The following is a 20,775-nucleotide window of genomic DNA, read 5'->3' on the forward strand; positions in this document are numbered from 1 at the left end:
TTGGAGCTTTGTGCAGAAGCTTAGAGCTTTCTTGCAGGAAGCTTGGAAGCTTTCTTGCAGAGCTTGGAGCTTGGAGCTTTGCTTGCAGAAGCTTGGGTTCAGAGCTTGGAGCTCTTGCTGGAGCTTGGAGCTTTCTTGCGGAAACTTTGAAGCTTGGAAGCTTTCTTGCAGAGCTTGGAGCTTTCTTGCAAACTGGAAGCTTTCTTGCAGAACTTGGAAGCTTTTCTTGCAGAAGCTGGGGCTTTCTTGCAGACGCTTGGAAGCTTTCTTGCAAGTGGAGCTTTCTTGCAGAAGCTTGGAAGCTTTCTTGCAGAAGCCAGGCTTTCTTGCAGAAGCTTGGAGGCTTTCTTGCAGAAGCAGGAGCTTTCTTGCAAAGAGCTCTTGGAAGCTTTCTTGCAGGAAGCTTTTCTTGCAGAAGCTTGACTGCATAGTCTTGGAGCTTTCTTGCAGAAGCTTTTAGCTCTTTTGTTTGGAAGCTTTAGCAGAAGCTTTCTTGGAAGCTTTCAGAGCAGGAGAGTTCTTGCAGAGCTGGAAGCTTGGAAGCTTTCTTGTTGAACATTTCTTGCAGAAACTTGGAAGCTTTCAGAAGATTAAATACTTTCTTACAGAATTTTGGAAGCTTTCTTGCAGAAGCTTGGAGCTTTCGAAGGTTGCTTCTTGCAAAAGCAGGAAGCTTTCTTGGCAAACTCGGAGCATCTTCTTGCAGAAGCTTGGAAGTTTTCTTGCAGAGCTTGGAAATTTTCTTGAGAGGCTTTGAAGCTTGAGCTTTTGTTCTCTAATGCAGAAAGCTGATTTTTGCAGAAGCTGGAAGCTTTCTTGCAGAAACTTTGCAACTTGGATGCTTTCTTGCAGAAGCTTGGATGCTTTCTTGCAAAACTTAGAGCTTTCTTTTTGTTTGCAAGAGCTTTCTTGGCTAGAAAGCGGAAGCTTTCTTGCAGAAGCTTGGGCTTTCTTGCAGGCTTGGAGCTCTTGCAGAAGCTTGGAAGCTTAAATTTCTTGCAGAAGCGTTTGGGAAGCTTGGAGCTTTCTTGTTGAACATTTGGAAAGCTTGGAGCTTTAGAGTTACTTTCTTCAGAACTTTTGGGGCTTTCTTGCAGAAGCTTGGAGCTTTCTTGCAGAAGCTGATGTGAGCTACCTTGCAGAGCTTGGGCTTTCTTGTCAGAGCTGGATAGCTTCTTGCAGAAGCTTGGAAGCTTTTTCTTTGCAGAAGCTTGGAGTTTTCTTGAAGGGCTTTACTTGAGCTTGGGATTCTTAGCAGCTTGAAGCTTTTGCAGAGCACAACTTTCTTGCAGGCTTAGCTTTGTTGGAGCTTGAAGCTTTTTGCAGAGCTTTGGAGTTTTTGAAAAAGCTTTGCAGAAGCTTGGGCTTTTCTTGCAGAGCTTGAAAGCTTTCTTCTCTTGAAAGCTTGGAGGCTTTCTGCAGAACTTGAGCTTTCTTGCAGAAGCGAAGTTTTTGCAGAAGCTTTGAGCGAGCTGAATTCTTGCAGAGCTTGGAAAGCTTTCTTGCAGAGCTTGGAGCTTTCTTGAGATCTTGGCTCTTGCAGAACTTGGAAGTTTCTTGCAGAAGCTTGGAAGCTTTCTTGCAGAGCTTGGACTTTCTTGCAGAAGCTTGGAACTTTCTTGCAGAGCTGTGGAGAGCTTTCTGAGAAGCTTGCGAAGCTCGATAGCGTCTTGAAGAAGCTTTCTTGCAAGCTTGGAGCTTGTTTCTTGCAGAAGCTTGGAAGCTTTCTTGCTAGGCTTGGGCTCTTGAAGCTTCTGCGAGCTGCTTCTTGCAGGAAGCTTGGAAGCTTTCTTGCAGAGCTTGGAGCTTTCTTGCAGAAGCTTGGAGCTTTCTTGCAGAAGCTTGGAAGCTTTGCAGAGCTTAGAGCTTTCTTGCAGAGCTTGGGCTTCTTGCAGGCTTGGAGCTTTCTTGCAGAAGCTTGGAGCTTTGCAGAAGCTTGCGCTCTTGCAGAAGCTTGGGCTTTCTTGCAGAGCTTGGAAGCTTTCTTGCAGAGCTTGGAAGCTCTTGCAGAAGCTTGGAAACTTTCTTGAAACTTGGAAGCTTTCTTGCAGAAGCTTAGGAAGCTTTCTTGCAGAAGTTGGAAAGCTTTCTTGCAGAAGCTGGAGCTTGGAAGCTTTCTTGCAGAAGCTTGGAAGCTTTCTTGCAGCAAGCTTAGGCTTTCTTGCAGAACTTCAGTTGCTTTCTTGCAGAAGCTTGGGCTTTCTTGCAGAGCTTTGGAAGCTTTCTTGCAGAAGCTTGGAAGCTTTCTTGCAGAAGCTTGGAAGCTTGAAAGTTTACTTGCAGAAGCGTGGAAGCTTGGAAGCTTTCTTGTTGAACATTTCTTGCAGAAACTTGGAAGCTTTCAGAAGATTAAATACTTTCTTACAGAATTTTGGAAGCTTTCTTGCAGAAGCTTGGAAGCTTTCTTGCAGAAGCGTGTAAGCTACCTTGCAAAAGCTTGGAACTTTCTTGTAGAACTCGGATGCATCCTTGCAGAAGCTTGGAAGTTTTTCTTTGCAGAAGCTCTGGAAGTTTTTCTTGAAGAGGCTTTGAGCTTGATGCTTTGTAGTTCTCTAGCTAAAGCTTGAAAGCTTTTTTGCAGAAGCGCTGAAGCTTCTTGCAGAAGCTTTGAAGCTTTCTTGCAGAAACTTGCATAAGCTTGGATGCTTTCTTGCAGAAGCTTGGATGCTTTCTTGCAGAAGCTTTTAAGCTTTCTTTTGTTTGGAAGCTTTCTAGCAGAAGCTTGGAAGCTTTCTAGCAGAAGCTTGGAAGCTTTCTTGCAGAAGCTTGGAGCTTTCTTGCAGAGCTTGGAAGCTTGAGAGTTTCTTGCAGAGCGTGAAGCTTGGAAGCTTTCTTGTTGAAGCATTTCTTGCAGAAACTTGGGCTTTCCAGAAGATTCAAATGCTTTCTACAAGATTTTGGAAGCTTTCTTGCAGAAGCTGGCTTTCTGCAGAGCGATGATAGCTTTACCTTGCAAAAGCTTGGGCTTTCTTGAAAACTGATCCACCTTGCAGAAGCTTGCGAGTCTTGCAGGAAGCTTGAGTTTTCTTGAAGAGGCTTGAAGCTTGATGCTTTGAAGTTCTCTCAAAGCAGAAGTCTTTCTTGCAGAAGCGCTGAAGCTTTTGCAGAGCTTGAAACTTTGTTGCAGAACTTAAGCTTTTTTGCAGAGATCTTTGAAGTTTTATGCAAGCTTTGAAGCTTGGAAGCTTTTGCGATGTGGCTTCTGCAAACTAAAGCTTGGAGATTTCTGCAGAACCTGGAAGCAGAACTTGGAAGTTTCTTGCAGAAGCTTTGGAAGCTTCTTGAGGCTAGAAGTCTTTGCAGAACTTGGAAGCTTTCTTGCAGACGCTCCAGTGAGCTTTCTTGCAGAGCTTGAGCTTTCTTGCAGAGCTTGGAAGCTTTCTTGCAGAAGCTTGGGCTTTCTTGCAGAAGCTTGGCTCAGCTTTCTTGCAGAAGCTTGAATTCTTGCAGAGCTTGGAAGCTCTTGCAGAAGCTTGAGAAGCTTTCTTGCAGAAGCTTGGGCTTTTCTTGCAGAGCTTGGAAGCTCTTGCAGAAGCTTGGGGTTTACCTTGCAAAGCTTGAAGCTTTCTTGCAGGAAGCAGCTCTTGCAGAAGCTTGAGCTTTCTTGCAGAAGCTTGAAGCTTTCTTGCAGAGGCTTGGAAGCTTTCTTGCAGAGCTTTTGAAGCTTTCTTGCAGAAGCTTGGAAGCTTTCTTGCAGGCTGAGCTTTCTTGCAGAAGCTTGGAAGCTTTCTTGCAGAGCTTTGGGCTTTCTTGCAAAGCTTGAGAGCTTATCTTGCAGAAGCTTGGAAGCTTTCTTGCAGTAGCTTGGAAGCTTTTTTGCAGATGCTTCCTGGAAGCTTTCTTGCAGAAGCTTGAGGCTTTCTTGCAGAAGCGGAAGCTTTTCTTGCAGAGCTTGGAAGCTTTCTTGCAGAAGTCTTGGAGCTTTCTTGCAGAGCTTGGAAGCTTTCTGAAAGAGGCTTCTTGCAGAAGCTTGGGCTTTTTGCAGAAGCTTGGAAGCTTTCTTGCAGAAGCTTGAGGCTTTCTACGAAGCTTGAGCTCTTGCAGAAGCTTGGAAGCTTTCTGCAGAAGCTTGAGCTTTCTTGCAGAGCTAGCTTTCTGCAGAGAAGCTTGAAGCTTTCTGCAGGAAGCTAGAGCTCTGCAGGCGGCTTTCGCCTTTGAAACTGGGCTTTCTGCAGAGCTGGAAGCTTTCTGCAGAGCTTGGAGCTTCTTGCAGACAGGCTTCTGCAGAGCTTGGAAGCTTTCGCAGAAGCTTGGAGCTTTCTTGCAGCCTAAGCTTAGGAGCTCTTGCAGAGTATTGCAGAAGCTTTCTTGCAGAGCTTGAGCTTTCTGCAGAGCTTGAAGCTTTCTTGCAGAAGCTTGGAAGCTTTCTTGCAGAAGCTTGCTTTCTGCAGCTGGCTTTCGCAGAAGCTTGGAAGCTTTCTTGCAGAAGCTTGGAGCTCTTGCAGAAGCTTAGGAGCTTTCTGCAGAAGCTTGGAAGCTTTCTGCAGCCAAGCCTTCCAGGCCTCCAAGCCTGCCTCCTCTCCTGCAGCCCGACAGCCAGCCAGCTCCTCCTCTTCGCAAACTGTAGCGCTCTTCTTGCTAGCCAGCCTTGGGCTTCTCCTGCTCCGCAGCAAGCTCTAGCGCCTCCTCTCCCTGCTGCAGCCCAGCCCAGCTTGGCCCAAGCCTCTTCTTGCAGCCAAGCCTCTGCCGCAGCTTCCAGCTGTTCTGGCAGCCTAGCCTGCTTCAGCCTGCTTGCTCTAGCTGCAGAAGCTTGGGCTTCTGCAGAGCTTGAGCTTTCTTGCAGAACTTGCTTGAGATTTCTTGCAGACCTGAGCTTTCTTGCCAAGGTTTGATAGTTTTCCTGCAAAGGTTTGAAAGCTTCCTTGCAGAACCTTGTAAGCTTTCTTGCAGAAGCTTGGAAGCTTTCTCTCATAAGCTTGAAAACTTTCTTGCAGAAGCTTGGAAGCCATCTTGCAGAAGCTTGAAAGCTTTTTTGCAGCATCTTAGAAGCGTTCTTGTGGCTGGGAAGCTATTCTGCAGAGGCTTCCAGAGGCTTAGAATCTTTCTTGGGTGCTTTCTCGCAAAACCTTGGAAATTTTCTTGCAGATGCTTAGAAGTTTTAAGCAGAAGCTCGGAAGCTTTCTTGCAGGAACTTGGAAGGTTTTTTCAGAAGCTCGCAAGCTTGAAATCTTTCTTGTAAAATTTAGTTTCATTAATTCCGAAGTAATCCATTTCGGATTCCTTTCGTAGCTATTTGCAGGTTTGCTCTGGAATCCCTCGCTGATTCTTCTTCTAAATACTTGGGAATCCCTAATGGATTCCAGTCGAAATCCCCAGCGGCTTCTCATTGAAACCTCCCAGCAGTTTCCCTTTGAAATCTTTTGTGGTTTTCATTCAAAATCCATTGCGAATCCGCTTCATTAGCTTTGGGGATACACTTCGGAATCCTCTGCGGATCCTTTTCGGATCCTTTTCCTAAGCGGATTCTCTTCTTAATCATTAACAGATTTTATTCGGAATCCTTTCCAAAATAGTTCCTCCTTTGAAATCCTCTGCAGATTTCCTTTGTGATCCTTAGGGGAGTCTCTCCGGTATCCTCAGCGGTCTTTTTGTGAATCCCCGGTGGATGCCCTTTAGATTCCTTTGCGAGTTTCCATCGGGATCTCAAGCGGATTCACTTCTGTATCCTCAGAGGATTCCCTTTGAAATCCTCAAAGATTCCTTTCGGAATAACTCAGTAAACTTCCTTCGAAATTCTGAACAAATGCCACTTCTAATCCCTTTCAGTATTCTCAGCGCATGTTCTTCGGAATCATCAGCGCATTCCTTTCGGAATCCTCTGGGAATACTTACGCCATCATCAGCTGAATCCCTTCGGAATCTTCAGCGCATCTCCTTCAAAATTTTCAGCAGATTCTGTTTGTAATCCTCTAGAGACTTCCTTCGGAATCCTAAGCGGATTTACTTCATAATTGTTCAACCTTCTAAATCTTCGTAGAATTCCGGTCGGAAACCTCAACGCGTCATTATTTGACAGATTCCCCTTGAATTTATGACATTCCTGATCCCTCTCCCATGCTTATTAAGAAGCTTAGGGCCCATTCACAAATTACATAACGCTTTTGTGGAGGGTGCCTGTCCGAGCGTTACGTATACAAATTTTAGAACCATTCCATACAAAAACGTTACGAGGGGTGGTGGGGTCAAAAATGGTCAATTTTGCGTTATATGTATTGAATGAACCCTTAGGAACCATTGTTTTTTAATCACTTTAACTGGATTTATTTATTGCCATATTTGGGAAGCTTCCTGTGCACAATTTTGAAATAATTTGAAACCTCCAAAGCTTCACAAGAACTACGATGTCGTCAAACAATGTTTTTTTTCTACTCGGGCATCCAAACGCACGGAAGTTACTCTGGACAGTTTGATGATCACGGATTCAACAGCATATCCACTCCGCGAGCTCGTATCATCCTCCGGTCTGGCAGACGGGAAAGGAGGCAGATTATTGTATTCTGCCTGTACCTCGTCGACCCGCCATTGCCATTCCATCGCTCAGCGGGTATCAGCCAACAAACCAACAAACCAACGAGATCAGCTTATGCTGCACTTGCAATGGGAATGGCCCAACCAAATAATTAAGCCAATTGATAATCATAATTAATGCGTAAGTAATGTAGTTGAAGTTGATAGCAAGCGGACCGAGTCGGCAGTCGGTGTGTCGGGCAAAAGTAAATAAAATATAAGATAATTGCTACTGCAGAAGGCTCGGGGCAGAACTAATGAATACTGTTAGTTTATGTGGCTGGCGGCTTTCTGCCATTGCAGCACGTGAAAATGTGTTTGGGTTAGGTTTGGGTACCACGGGGAAAGAACCAGACGAGTGGGTGCAACTTTCGGTAAAGAATCCAGCGTTTGAGTCGGAATCCTTCCACTATCTCTAATTAACATATTCCATTCTTCTGGTCCTGGGAGTTGTCTGTTTGAGCGAAGGCATGAGATAGCTTCCAGAAAGACGAATCAGGGTGTAAGCCAGTTTCAATTAAATGATATTTTGAATCACAACCCTTAACACGCGCACGCTCGATTTTTTGAAATTTTTTATTCGTTAACTGTTGTTACGGAGCAAATTGTCCCTAACTATTTAAAATGTCTGAGCGCTCAACTACGACACTGCTCTCAGCTTACGAAGAAAAGGCCAGTAATCATTCATTCGTGCTCCATTGTTCACCATTCCTCAAACAGCCGAGATGAAAACTATTTCTCAAAAGATCCACAATCAGTTTGCAACGCTTCGTTTCGCTTCGTGCCAGTAGCGCACCATCATCATTGCCACCAACGACGACGACGACGACATAGACGGGACCATCTCGGAAATGGAAAATTACACGGCTGCTTGGGCGGAAAATTCTCCGTTTTCTGGTGAAAATTTTGCCGACTTTTGACTACCTACCTACCGTAAATGCGGAAAGGGCAGTCTTTCGCGAATAGTTCGTCATTTTATTTTCTTTCCGCGGTGGCATCCGAGGCAACCTGGTAGACCGGAGGAGTTGTTCACCGTTTTCGTCGTCCTCGTCGTCGCCACCCAAGTCGTATTGTGATGGTAATAGTTTTATTCATTTCTGAGAGTGCCTCATTTAAATATCACCCGAAAATAGTGAATTAATTAAAACAAAGAATCGCTGCCGGTAGGTTGCTGCAGGCTCTGGTATTCAAAGAAGAGTAATTAAGACAAGATCAAGATAAATTCATGCTGCTGTTCAGTTGTGTCTGCACTTCTCAGAAAATGTTTCACGGATGGAATATCATTTGTGATTATTTAAAATATGGAAACTGTTTCTAGGAAATGTAATGAGAATTAATATTTTGTGAAAGGTACTAGGTACAGTTCTTTAAAATTTTCGTAGTTTAATCCCATCTTATATTGGCATTTTCCTATTACAAAGTTCTACTGAATATTGAAGTTCACGGATAACACCATTTCACTACTCGTATTCATCAGTACGCTAGCCATTTGCTAGGACTGAAAAATACTGCAAACTGTTCTTTCAAAGCAAAACAATCTGACTAAAAAATTGGTCTGTGTCTTGAAACCTCTACCTCATAAGAGCAATCTAAACTTACACTTGTGGAGGATGCAAAGGACCTTTCGTTTCTCGTGAGCGATCGATTGCTTACAAGCAGTGGCGCGGTGGGACAAGTACATGTCCTACGCATGAATTTACCTGGTGACATGCAAAGCATTGTCCTACCCATGATTATGTAAGAACGAACACGGAAATAATCATACGGCATTTGCTGATTTTCATACAAAATGGTCATGTTTGAGAACCAAAACGCTTAGATTGAGGACATTTTCATACCTTAAACGACCTAAATTTTCAATTAATGATGGTTTTTTGCATGCATGTTTGCTGAAAAGGTACGTTGTAGTTGGACGAAAACCCAACATTTATTGAAAAAACCAACATTTATTGAAAATTTAAGTCATTTCAAGTAGGGATGCCAAATATGCCTTCAATCTAATCGCTAGAAATCGTAAAAATAAGTTTTCGAAAACCTCAAAAGATTTATTGAAATCTGGGAACCGAAACATCACAAAGCCCCTAAATCTAATCCGTAAGGGATTCTTTGAGAGTCATACGATTTTTCTTGGTTGTTTGCTTTGAATCGCTAATCCATATCCATTTCTGACAGTTAGTGTGAAATCCTAACAGTAAGCAATAAATGATTGAAACCATGCATGTCATCCCTCTTGGAAATCTTTGAACAATCCTGATGTTGCTTTTGTCACAATAATCAAGGAAATTTTCGCAAATTATGTGAGTATTCTGACCACAAGCACGTGATCAAGTGACAATCTTTTCTGCATATAAGCAGGAGGTAATGAGTTCGATCGCAGGCTCGTCCCTTTTCTTTTATGTATGTCTTAGTTCTGTGTTTCACGTTCTACTTAAACGATTTGTCCATTGGCGTAATAAATTCTAGGGTAGCGGTAATATTTTTTTTTTACAGTCAAAACACATAAGGCTACTATTTTCGCTTTATTGGCTTACCTGACCATTCGACACATCTATAGACGTCTTGAATATTACAATTGATATTCATCGATGCTTAAATAAAAAAAAAAGTCTGTTGTGCACAGCAAAAAATATAATTATGTTGCACACCCAAGAATAACCGAACGATCAGCAGAATTCCCTTAGCAACAACCACCCGACCCACATCAGGAATAAGCACATCAGCACCTTGCACCGGACGTCGACTCATCGTGCCGTACAGAGACCATTGGCCCCGAATTGCAGTATCATCAAGTTTTAGCTATTAAGTAGGGCCCAATCAATCGAGTTCAGTCAGTTGATATTCAGTTCCCATTCTAGATAGTTAATCAGTGACTTAGTTCGTGAATTAATTGTATCTTAATTTAAGTAATGAGTAAATAAATTGTTTTTTACTCACACCCGGTCCTCCGACTGTTTTTGGCGCAGCGTACGGCGTTAAGTAAATGAAGTTGTAATAACAGTGCTGGTGGTTATACTAACAAATTCCCACCAAGTGTGATCCGGAGAAGCAGCCACTACAAGATAGAGCAGCGCATCCATCTCTTTGTGATTGCTAAAGCGAAGACGACTCGAGGTCACCGCCGCCAACTTTACCAACACTCAACGACCGAACCATCAGGTAAGTGAATCTTTTTCCTTTTTATTAAAAGTGTAAAAGTGATATTCCATTCTGGAGAGGCACTACAAGATAGACCTCCCAGACAGTGCTTTATTTGAACAGAGTCATACTACAAGATAGGTGTTTCTTGAAGAATTTAGTGCTAAATTTGAATAGTGCATACTACAAGATAGGTGTATATTCTACCTTTCGTGTGAAAACTACAAGATAGAGCCCACGATCCCATATTGAATGCCTAAAGTTAATAAGAATAAGTCTGCCCTACACAGAGCTAGGCAACTTTTCATTCATTCTAATTCAAACGATTCGGAATCAGAGGATACCCAATCGGATCATTCAGAGGAATACTCACACGTACCCTTAAAAACCGATATTCCATTATTGTGCTTTTGTCGATAGACGAATCTAATATGGAAAACTTAGTTAAAGATATCGCTACCGAGCTTAGCACCTAGCTCAAACACTGCATATCATTCAACAAACTCAGAACGAACAACAACAAACCCTGAATGCGCTAACTCAGCAGAACGGTACTTCAGGAAACATTAGTCCGACGGAGAATAGTGCAATGCACATTCCCGTCAAACGTTCAACGACTTATTTAGAATTCCGATCCCATCAAAGGATTCAGTCTTTCGATGGCAATAAAAACAACTCTCTAATTGGATACAAACTACAGAAAAAACTCTTAACGCATTTAAACCGCTAGTATCCGACCAACAATTTGAAATGTACACATGTGCTATAATAAAACAAAATTGAGGGGAGCAAAAGACATGTATGTCTTGCAGGCAATCCTCAGTCTTTTTCAGAAATTAAAGACATTCTCGTTGCCACCCTTGGTGACAGAGAAAGAATTGTCCACACAAATGCCAACTTTGGCAAAATAAAATGATAGAAGGGTTAGTATCCAGCGATACTACCAAAAGACAAAAGAAATAGTACAAAATATTAAAATTATTGCTAAACAAAATCAAAAGTATCGATAATTGGATGCAATAGGCGACTTTATAGACGCTGACGCATTAGCCGCTTTTATAGCTGGATTAAAAGAACCGTATTTTGGATATGCCCAGGCAGCACGTCCAAGGACTTGAAGACGCTTACGCCTTCTTATGTAAATTTAGATCCGGAAATCACCGCTCAAAACATGACCGATAAGCATAATCCGAAATTTTATAAGAATAATAATCTACAGTTGAAACATGAAAACCAAATTCGTTCAAGCCAGTAAATCCAACACTTCCTCTAGCCAGAGTACTGATAGCAATACGCATAAACATACTTTCCAAAAGTTCATCCTATGGATACACAATCTTCAAATAGTAAACTAACCTCAATAGGAGACAGATAAATAATAATGAATTAGAGGAACCCCAATAGATGAAGATAACGTTAGTGTCAGAAGATGAAACGAGCTCTCCATAAATTTTGGCAAACAGCTTCGAGAACCGATAACATGAATTTTTACCTTATATAAGCTGCAAAAATTCAAAACTAATGCAGAATTGAAATTACTCTTGACACGGAGGAACAAAAATGTTTTGAGACCAGGCATAATTCCAAAGACACAAAACACACTTAAAACTACTATAAAAAATATTTCAGGCACATACTAATTAATCGAAAAGGAAAATTAATTTGTTAGGACATAATCTTCAAAACAAACATACTACGAAATGAAATTTCATAATTTTTTGACGGAATTATTGGTTCAATTCTAGCCAAACTAAATCAACCATCGATTTTAACAATTGTACGTCACAATAAACGGATTAAAATTGGTTTTCAGAAATTTTATCCACGGCAACTTTTCACCACACCATCACCATCGATACAACAACTGATGGAGACTGGTTTGTCCAACACCTCAAAAGTTAAGCAAACAAATTATAATTAAACCAGGCCTATATAATTCATGCAATAGTAAATCTACTATTCATGTTATGACTACATGTAAAGAATTCAAGGAAAATCTACCAAAAATTGGATTAAGAGTAAACAATTTCGAAACCATTACTCCTATTCCAATTAGTTCGAGAACAATCTCGAGTTAGATGCAATCAATGAGCTTATCCGTACTCAGCATCTTTCAGAGAAACATGAACTTTTATCAGTAATACTACAACACCAGCAAGTTTTATTGAAAAAGATGAGAAATTGACAGCCACTATGGCTATCAAACACAAAATTATTACTAAGGATGATGAACCGGTATACACTAAATCTTATCGCTACCCTCATCATTTTAAGGCAGATGTTGAAGAACAAGTTAGAGACATGTTGGAAAATGGAATTATCCGCCATTCTACTAGTCCTTACTCTTCACCAATTTGGGTTGTACCAAGAAAACTGACGCTTCGGGAAAACGAAAGTCAGAGTTGTGATCGATTACCGTAAATTGAATGAAAAACGGTAAATGATAAATTTCCCATTCCTCAGATCGAGGATATTTTAGATAGTCTAGGGAAATCGGAATATTTTACCACCTTGACCTGAAATCTGGTTTCCACCAGATTCAAATGGATCCGAATCATCAAGCAAAGACAGCCTTTTCTACGGCGCAGGGTCATTTCGAATTTGTTCGGATGCCTTTTGGCCTCAAAATGCACCTCTACATTTCAGCGTGCAATGAATTACATTTAGCCGACTATATTGGAACGATTTGTTATGTTTATTTGGATGACATAATAATCATCGGATTCAATCTGAAGAACCATTTGGAAAATATCGCAAAAGTTTTGAAAAGACTTTCAGATTTCAATCTCAAGATTCAATTAGACAAATGTGAGTTCTTGAAGAAAGAGACTGAATTTCTAGGACAGTTATTACCCCAGAAGGAGTAAACCAGATCCCTCGAAAATTATTAAAATTCTCGACTGAAATTACCCGCTTCGCAGAAAGAAATTAAGCAATTTCTTGGTTTAACAGGCTATTATGACGGTTTATAAAAGATTACGCGAAACTTGCTAAACCGCTTACCAAATATTTGAAAAAGGACATCGTTGTGGATACAAACGATAAAGAATATAAAAAGGATTTGAAAAATTGAAACTTATTTTGACTTCTGATCAGAATATCATACCCTGATTATGATTTACCATTCATACTTACTACTGATGCTAGTAATTATGCATTAGGAGCGTCCTTTCACAAATTCAAGATAACAAAGAAAGACCAATAGCCTTTGGAAGCAGGACACTAAATGGAGCAGAGGAAAATTACTCCACAACGGAGAAAGAAGCTCTGGCAATCATTTGGGCTGTCGAAAAATATCGTTCTTATTTATACGGAAACAAATTCACATTGATTACGGATCATAAGCCATTAACCTTCATCAAAACTTCAGTTAAAAATCAGAAAATTTTAAGATGGAGACTCGAGTTAGAAAGTTTTGATTATGATGTACAATATAAGGAGGGCAAAGCAAATGTCGTTGCAGATGCCTTGAGCGAAAAACTGAAACTGAGACTAGTCCAATAATAAATAATTCTGAAACTTCGAGAGCATTGATAATTTTTCCACCAAGCCAGTCCACCTTCGAAACGAATGATGAAAACGAAACGACAGACGAGACACAATACACTCAGCAAACTCTTCTGATGACGATTACATTCACTGTACGGAACGACCGATAAATTACTTTAGAAATCAAATAATTTTAAAATTTCTCGTATCGAAACAGAAATTAAAGAATCACCCTTTCCCACTACCATAGAGTAACAATTTGCATGAAACAGTTTGACGAACAGTCCATTTTAGATGTTCTAAAAGATTCCAATAATAGACAATCTGCTATTATGGCTCCGAGAGCATAATGGCCTTATACAAGAGGTATACAAGAAACATTTTAATAAATCAGGTCATTTTGTATTAACACAATTCAGAGTCGAAGACGTAGGTAACAATAGACAAAACGCATTAATATCAAAAGAACATGAACGTGCACATAGAGGAATCAATGAAAATGAAAATCAACTCAAACGTAGTTACTTTTTCCCCAAGTGCATGCGAAAATAAAAGTTTAGTGAACACTTGCACTATTTTGCAATACCCATAATATGACAGGAAACCTTACAATATCAAAATTTCTCCAGACCCAAACCGATAAACCTGGACAGAGTCCATATGGACATATTTCGATAGACAGACACACTTTTATCACTCGTGGATTCATTTTCTAAACACACACAACTGTTACCAATGGATACTAAAATCTTATAGATGTTAAAAACGCTTTAGCGCAATATTTTGCTACATTTGGTACACCCAGAGAAATAATCACCGATCATGAGACTACTTTCAGGTCCGTTCAACTAAGGAGCTATCTGGACAGCTGAACCTGCCTTAAATACGCATCATCGTCTGAAAGCAACGGCCAGGTTGAGAAAACCCACCAACGATAATAGAGACGCTAAACGCAAATAAACACAAATTCCGAATTTAAATACAGTTGCCTTATCCACTTAACAGTTTCTTTCTATAATTCCAGTGTCCACTCTTCGACGGATTTACTCCAAACGAGGTTTTGTTCAATCAGGAGAACGTTGTCATCCGACAAGAAATTGACGAATCGGCACGAGAACTTTTCATTAAGGTAAAATCAAATTTAGACAGGGCGGCAGATAGACAAGGCAAACAGAATAAATATAAAGAAGAGCCCCTATTTTAATGATCAACAAGAGGTTTTCATCAAACCTATATCAGAAAAAAACTAGAACCTAGAGCTAGACGAACTATTGCACAAGAAGTCACTGATAGAACTTTTAAAACAGTAGAAACATTAAACGACACAAGAATAAAATTAAAAGAATTAAATCAACTCAAGTTTAAACATGTTATTGACTCTCATTTTTTCAACCTAATTTCAACATTGATTAATTCAACATTTAGAAATGCGAAATCTTTCAGACCCTGTACTTTTATTTAAACTTAGAGAATGTAAAATCCAAACAGGCGTAACAAAAATCATTCATCCAATTAATTTGACTAATATGAGATTAACGTACTTCTTTTAGCGAAATAGCCAAACGAACAGATAATAAACTACCAATGTCAAAATTATTATTTCAAAAAGTAGGGCATTAGTTAACAACTTTTACCAATTGAAACCTTGTAATAGACGACACAAACGCTGGGACAAAATTGGTCAAACATGGAAATGGATAGCAGGCGGACGATTTGAGGCTTATTAACAGAACTTTGAATGAGCTTATAAACGAAAACAATCATCAAATTAGGTGAACGACGTTATTAACAACAGGATTCAAGAGATGTCATACACCATCAATAATTTAATCAAACAACAGTCAATTACCAACAAACTCATATTAGAGGAAATTGACGCTTTAACTCTAATACTGTACATTGACACCATCAACGATGTACTTGAGGAAATCCAAGATACAGTAATAAGGGCGAAAATTTCTTTAGCAAGCAGTAAGCTTCTTACACTGAAAGAGATAGTTTTCATGGATTCACTATTGCAGGATCAAGGTCAAACTAGAATTTCCACAAGAAGCGCTCAATTTCGCCATACCAAAGATAGTCACAAACATGATCTATTATTATACATACTAGAAATTCCTGAAGAAGAAAAGATCTTCTGAAATTATCGAGATTTTCCCTCTCACAGTAAACGGAAAATAATAATCGACTTACGAGATTCATTGTCAGATCGAAGGATCAAATCTTCACAACTGTTAATCCAGACAAATTCGTTCAGCGATACTCAGACTTAAAGTCATTGAAAGACAATTGCACCTACCAATGTCATGGGTCAGCAAGTCATTGTAATACCAACAATCATTGGAAATGCAAATCACTCTAATTTCGGAGAATAAACTTTTGTCCAAAATGCAGATAAAATCAAATTATCATCAAGCTGTGGACCAGACGATAGGAACCTATCGGGCAATATTCTCATCACATTCAGCAACTAGCATCAATGTAAACAAAACCTTTATGGCTACAGAGATAATCACCCCACCAAGGAATTGCAAGGAGCATTTCCAAGCTTAAAAATTCACTGGAACGTTAATCTCAACCAAATATCTCAACTTTAACAAATCATACTATCATCAACAGAAAGCACATCGAGAATATCAAACTAGAGCAGTTTTCCCATCAAACCTGGATATTCAGCCTAATAGGAGGATTGTCAACCACAACGTATATTTTCGAATAACGATCTTTGTCTGTCTACAGGAAGAAAATAGTAGTCAAAATTAAAAGCCCACGTCTTAGACAAAATGCAACAGGACAAACTGGTATCTCCAAGAATCTTGAACACCCTACAAAGGATCAAAACAAGGACGAGGACGTCCTTTCTTTACCCCGGAGGAATTATGTTCACACCCAAGAATAACCAACGATCAGCAGAATTCCTTAGAACAACCACACCGACCCACATCAGGAATAAGCACATCAGCACCTTTGCACCGGACGTCGACCATCGTGCCATGCAGAGACCATTGGCCCCGAATTGCTATCATCAAGTTTTAGCTATTAAGTAGGGCCCAATCAATCGAGTTCAGTCAGTTGTATTCAGTTCCCATTCTGATAGTTAATCGTGACTTAGTTCGTGAATTAATTGTATCTTAATTTAAGTAATGAGTAAATAAATTGTTTTTTTACTCACACCGGTCCTCCGACTGTTTTTATATATTAATATGCCGCGACGTATTTTCGTAAAACGTACGAAAATCCGATGTAATAACATATTTTACGTAATATTGTGTAGTATTGACGCTTTATTAAATTCCTCGTCGCAACATTCAATAGAGAAAGTTAATTTTTCAGTTACGTCGATACAACGCCAAATGGCCTGCCAAATAGGTGAATATCGCAAAATCAGCGTAATATTACCGCCACCATCAGTGATATCGCTTCATAATGTATGCTGTAAATGTCAACAAAGCCGGCAATCAGTTCGGTTTTCACTCCATCTTGTTCGTATCGGAATACGATTATCAATAAATATTATTAGTTTAATTGTTTTTTAAATCTAAATTAGGTCTTAGAAGTGATGATAGAAATTTGAAAACAGTGTTTCCGACCTGTAACTGGGAGAAAATCTATTCATGGGTAAGTTTTGTATGTAGTTTTATTTGTACCCAGCCGGTGCAATTTATCATATCATTTTTCAGAGAGGCAAATATCGGAAGGATGCTGGAGCTGAAGAATTTGTTTATACCCACAAGAAACCGGCATTGGAAAATGGACTTGTACAGGTAAGTTTCTGAAAGATGATTTTTCGATCGCCTGACGACTGATTGTGAGATTTTTACTACTTGATACAGCTCTTCGATGAACCTACGCCGAATGGAGTATCCTACTCCTGAAGTATTTCTGGAGAATATCTGGATGAATTCCTGAGGAACTCTTTAGGTTCTCAAAGACGTTCGCTCGACGAACCTATGGAGGAATTTGTGGACGACTTTTCTGGAGGAGTTGCTTCAATTCCAAGCCTTGAGAACACCTTGAGAAATTTTCGATTAACATTTGGAAGTATTTTCAATTTCTGAAGAAATTTTTGAAGGATCTCCTGGTGAAATTTCTGGAGTAACTCCGGAAGAATTTCCGGAGAAAATATTAGAGGAATATCTGTGGACTTTTCAGGAGAAATTGTGGATTTTCTGGAGAAACTGGTGGAGGACTTTTCGGAGGTACTCCTGGAGGTATTCTAGAGGAATTTCAAAGAATACTGGAGGAGCTGCTTCCTAAAAGATTTTCAAGAGAATTCATGGAATAATTCTTAAGGACCTTCTGGAGGAATTTCTGACAGCTCTTGTAGGAATTTCTGGAAAAATTCCTGAAGGAATTTCGGGGAGTTCCTGTCAATTTTACGGAGAAACTTGTGGATCTTAGAGGTATTTTTGGAGAATTCCTGAAGGAACTCTTGGAGGAAAGGAGGAAAATCCGAAAGAGTGTTTAGAGCAATTTCCGTAAGAACTTCTGAAGAACTTTCCAGAGGATCTCTTGGAAGAATTTTGAAGACAAGGAGAATTGTCGAATGAACTCCGAAGGAATTTTCTTAGAACTCCTGGAGGAATTTCGGAAGAACTCCTAGTGGATTTCCTGGAAGTATTTGCCAATGTATTTCAGAAGAAGGTTCTAAGTAACTTCCGGTGGAACTCTTGGAAGATTTTAGGAGGAACTCCGGGAATAATTCTTGAGGAACCATCTGAAGAGCTCTTGAGGAATTTTGAAACAATCTCTTGGAGAGTTTCCGGAAGAACTTCAGCAAACTTCTTAAAATTATCCAAAAGAGCTTCTGGAGAATTTATGGAGAAATTCCTGCAGGAATTCCGGAGGAATTGCTGTCAATTCCGGCGAAACTCGTGGATAACTCTTGGAGAAATTTCTGAAGGAAATCTTGAAGGAATTTCCGTAGAAGTACTGAAGGAATTTTTGAAGTAATATTTAGAGGTATTTTCGGAGGAATTTCTGAAGGAACTCGGAAGAATGATGGAAGAACTCCATGAGGAAATTCCGAAGTTTACAGAGAAATTTCCGTAGGAACTCCTAAGATCTTTCCGGAGATTTTTTGGGAATTTAGAGATAAGATCTAAAGGGAATGATCAGATACCTCCTGGAGTAATTTCTAAGGAACTCCTGGAGGAGTTAATGGAAGAATTCTTGGAAGAATTTCTTAAAACTTCTGGAGGAATTTCGAAGAAACTCCTGAAGGAATTCCTGGAAATACTTGGAAGGTATTTCGGAAGAAGATGCTGAAGTCGCTTCCGGGAGACTCGTTAGAAATTTCCGAAGATACTCTTAGAAGATTTTCAGGAGGAACTTCGAATAACTCTTGAAGGACCTTCTGGTGGAACTAGAAGGAATTTTCGAACAATCTTGAAAAGTTTCCGGAAGAATTTTCACAGGTTTTCTGAAAGAATATCCGTAAAATCTCCTAGAGAATTTCTGGAGGAATTCCTGAAGAAATTTTCACGGCAGTTCCTGCACAATTTTCCGGCGTTATTCATATACAATTCTTGGAGGAATTTCTAACGAACTCGAAGGAATCTCCGTAGAAGCTACTGAAGGAATTTTGGAGTAATTTGAAATATTCGGAGGAGCTACTGGAGCTATTCCGAAGGAACCCTTCATGAGAAAGATTTTCAAGAAACTCCTGAATAATTCTTGAAGGTAGCTGGAGGAACTCCTGGCGGAAATTCCGAAAAATATTTTGGTGAGTTTTCGGAGGATCTTCTGCAGGGATTTCTGGAGAAATCCAGAAAGAGCTGCTGGAGAATTTCTGGAAAACTCTTGAAAGAACTCCGTAGAAGCTTCGAAGAAATTTTCAAGTAATTCTTAGAGGTATTTTCGGAGGAATTTTCTGAAGGAACCCATGGACGAATGGTGGAAGACCTCTTTAAGGAAATCCTGAAGGAGTTTTAGAGAAATTTCCGAAAACTTCTCAAGAACTTTTCGGAGGATTTCTTGGAGGAATTTCGAGGTGAAGTCTAGGGGAATGGTCAAATGAACTCCTGGAGGAAATTTCTAAAGAACTCTGGAGGAATTTCATTAAAACTTCTGGAGAAATTTCGAAGAAACATCTGAAGGAATTTCTACTTGCCAGGTTTATCGGAAAAAGTTTCTGAAGCAACTTCGGAGAAACTCGTTTCCGAAGAAACTCATGGTAGATTTTAGGAGGGACTCCTGAATAATTCTTGAAGGACCTTCTGGAGGAACTAATGGAGGAATTTCGAAAAAAACAAGAAGAGAACTGCTGGAGGAATTTGCATAGGTACTTGGGATGTATTTGAAGCAATTTTAAATACTTCCGGAAGAACTCTTTGAGGAATTTCTAAAATCCTGATGGACTTTTATTGGGACTTTTGAGAAATTTCAAATCAAGCCGCTGGAACAAGGAGTTAGCAGGACTATCGGGAGGAACTTCGACCATATTTTCGAAGTAACTATTGTATGAATTTCCGGAGAAATTCTTGTATCATTTCTGAGGAATTTCAAAGGAACTTCTAGAGGAATTTCTGGACTCCTGGAGGAGTTTTTGGAAGAATTTCTAAGAAAGTCGTTGAGGAATTCCTGAACGAGGTAGTTTCCGAAACAGTTTTGGGTACTTGCGGAGCAACTCCTGGAAGAAGTTCGGGAATGTTTCGAAGATCTCCTGGTGGACTTTCCGTCGGAACTCATGGGGGCATTTCCGAAGAAATCGTTGAAAATTCCGAAGGAACTCCTGCAGGATTTTCTGAAGGAGCTCCTGGAGGACATTGTGGAAGAATTTCTGAAGAAATTTTGGTAGGAATCGCTGAGGAATTTTCCGAAGGAATTCTTGGAACAGTTTTTGAAGAGTTTTTGAGGAGAAGTACTTGAACGAATTTTCGAGGAATTTCTAAATGTGTTTTGGAGGAATTTCCGAAGGTTTCTTCTAACTGAGTTGAATTTCAATGTATAAAAAGACCACACTAACTGTAAATGATCTATTATGCCATGCGACAATATTTTATCGGAACACAGGTCCACTAAAAATCTAAAATCTTAAAATACTAAACCAAAAGTTAAGCCTGAAAAACTGAAAATCTTTGAACAAAAACTTTAAAAACAAAGTATTGGCTATTTTCCACACTGTTTACAAAACTCGGTATATCAAATGCTGCAAATTAAAACGAAAATTATTAATTTTTATCATATTGTATGTTAACGGGCAAAATTGGGAGATATAAAATATAACATTCTTCAGAATTGATTTTTAAGCATGAAAGAAAATTCCGAACACCTAACCCAGCTGGCGAAAGCAAGGTTTCTGCTGGCTGGTTATTACGTCGTTTTATCATTACGTCGAACATATTACGTTTTACAGCTTTATTTTGGAGAAAAATGCCAATTACATCACTTTTGTTACACAAAACAGATGTAATAATACATGCCATTTACGACGGCGATGATGTGCATCAAATCTGATGTGATATTACAAATTTTTTTTGCTGTGTGGTAAAGAAATCCTTCCGAAAGAACTTCAAGTTTTCTCTATTTAATGGTTGATCTCTCTTGAAATCTCAGTGTTTGCTGAATTTTTCTCGAATATCAAGAAGCCCAGCGTGTTTACTGGCAATTCAAAATTTTCGGAAAATAATCCCAAAACTCCCT

Source organism: Armigeres subalbatus, chromosome 1, assembly GCF_024139115.2.
Source record: "Armigeres subalbatus isolate Guangzhou_Male chromosome 1, GZ_Asu_2, whole genome shotgun sequence".
Lineage (NCBI taxonomy): Eukaryota > Metazoa > Arthropoda > Insecta > Diptera > Culicidae > Armigeres > Armigeres subalbatus.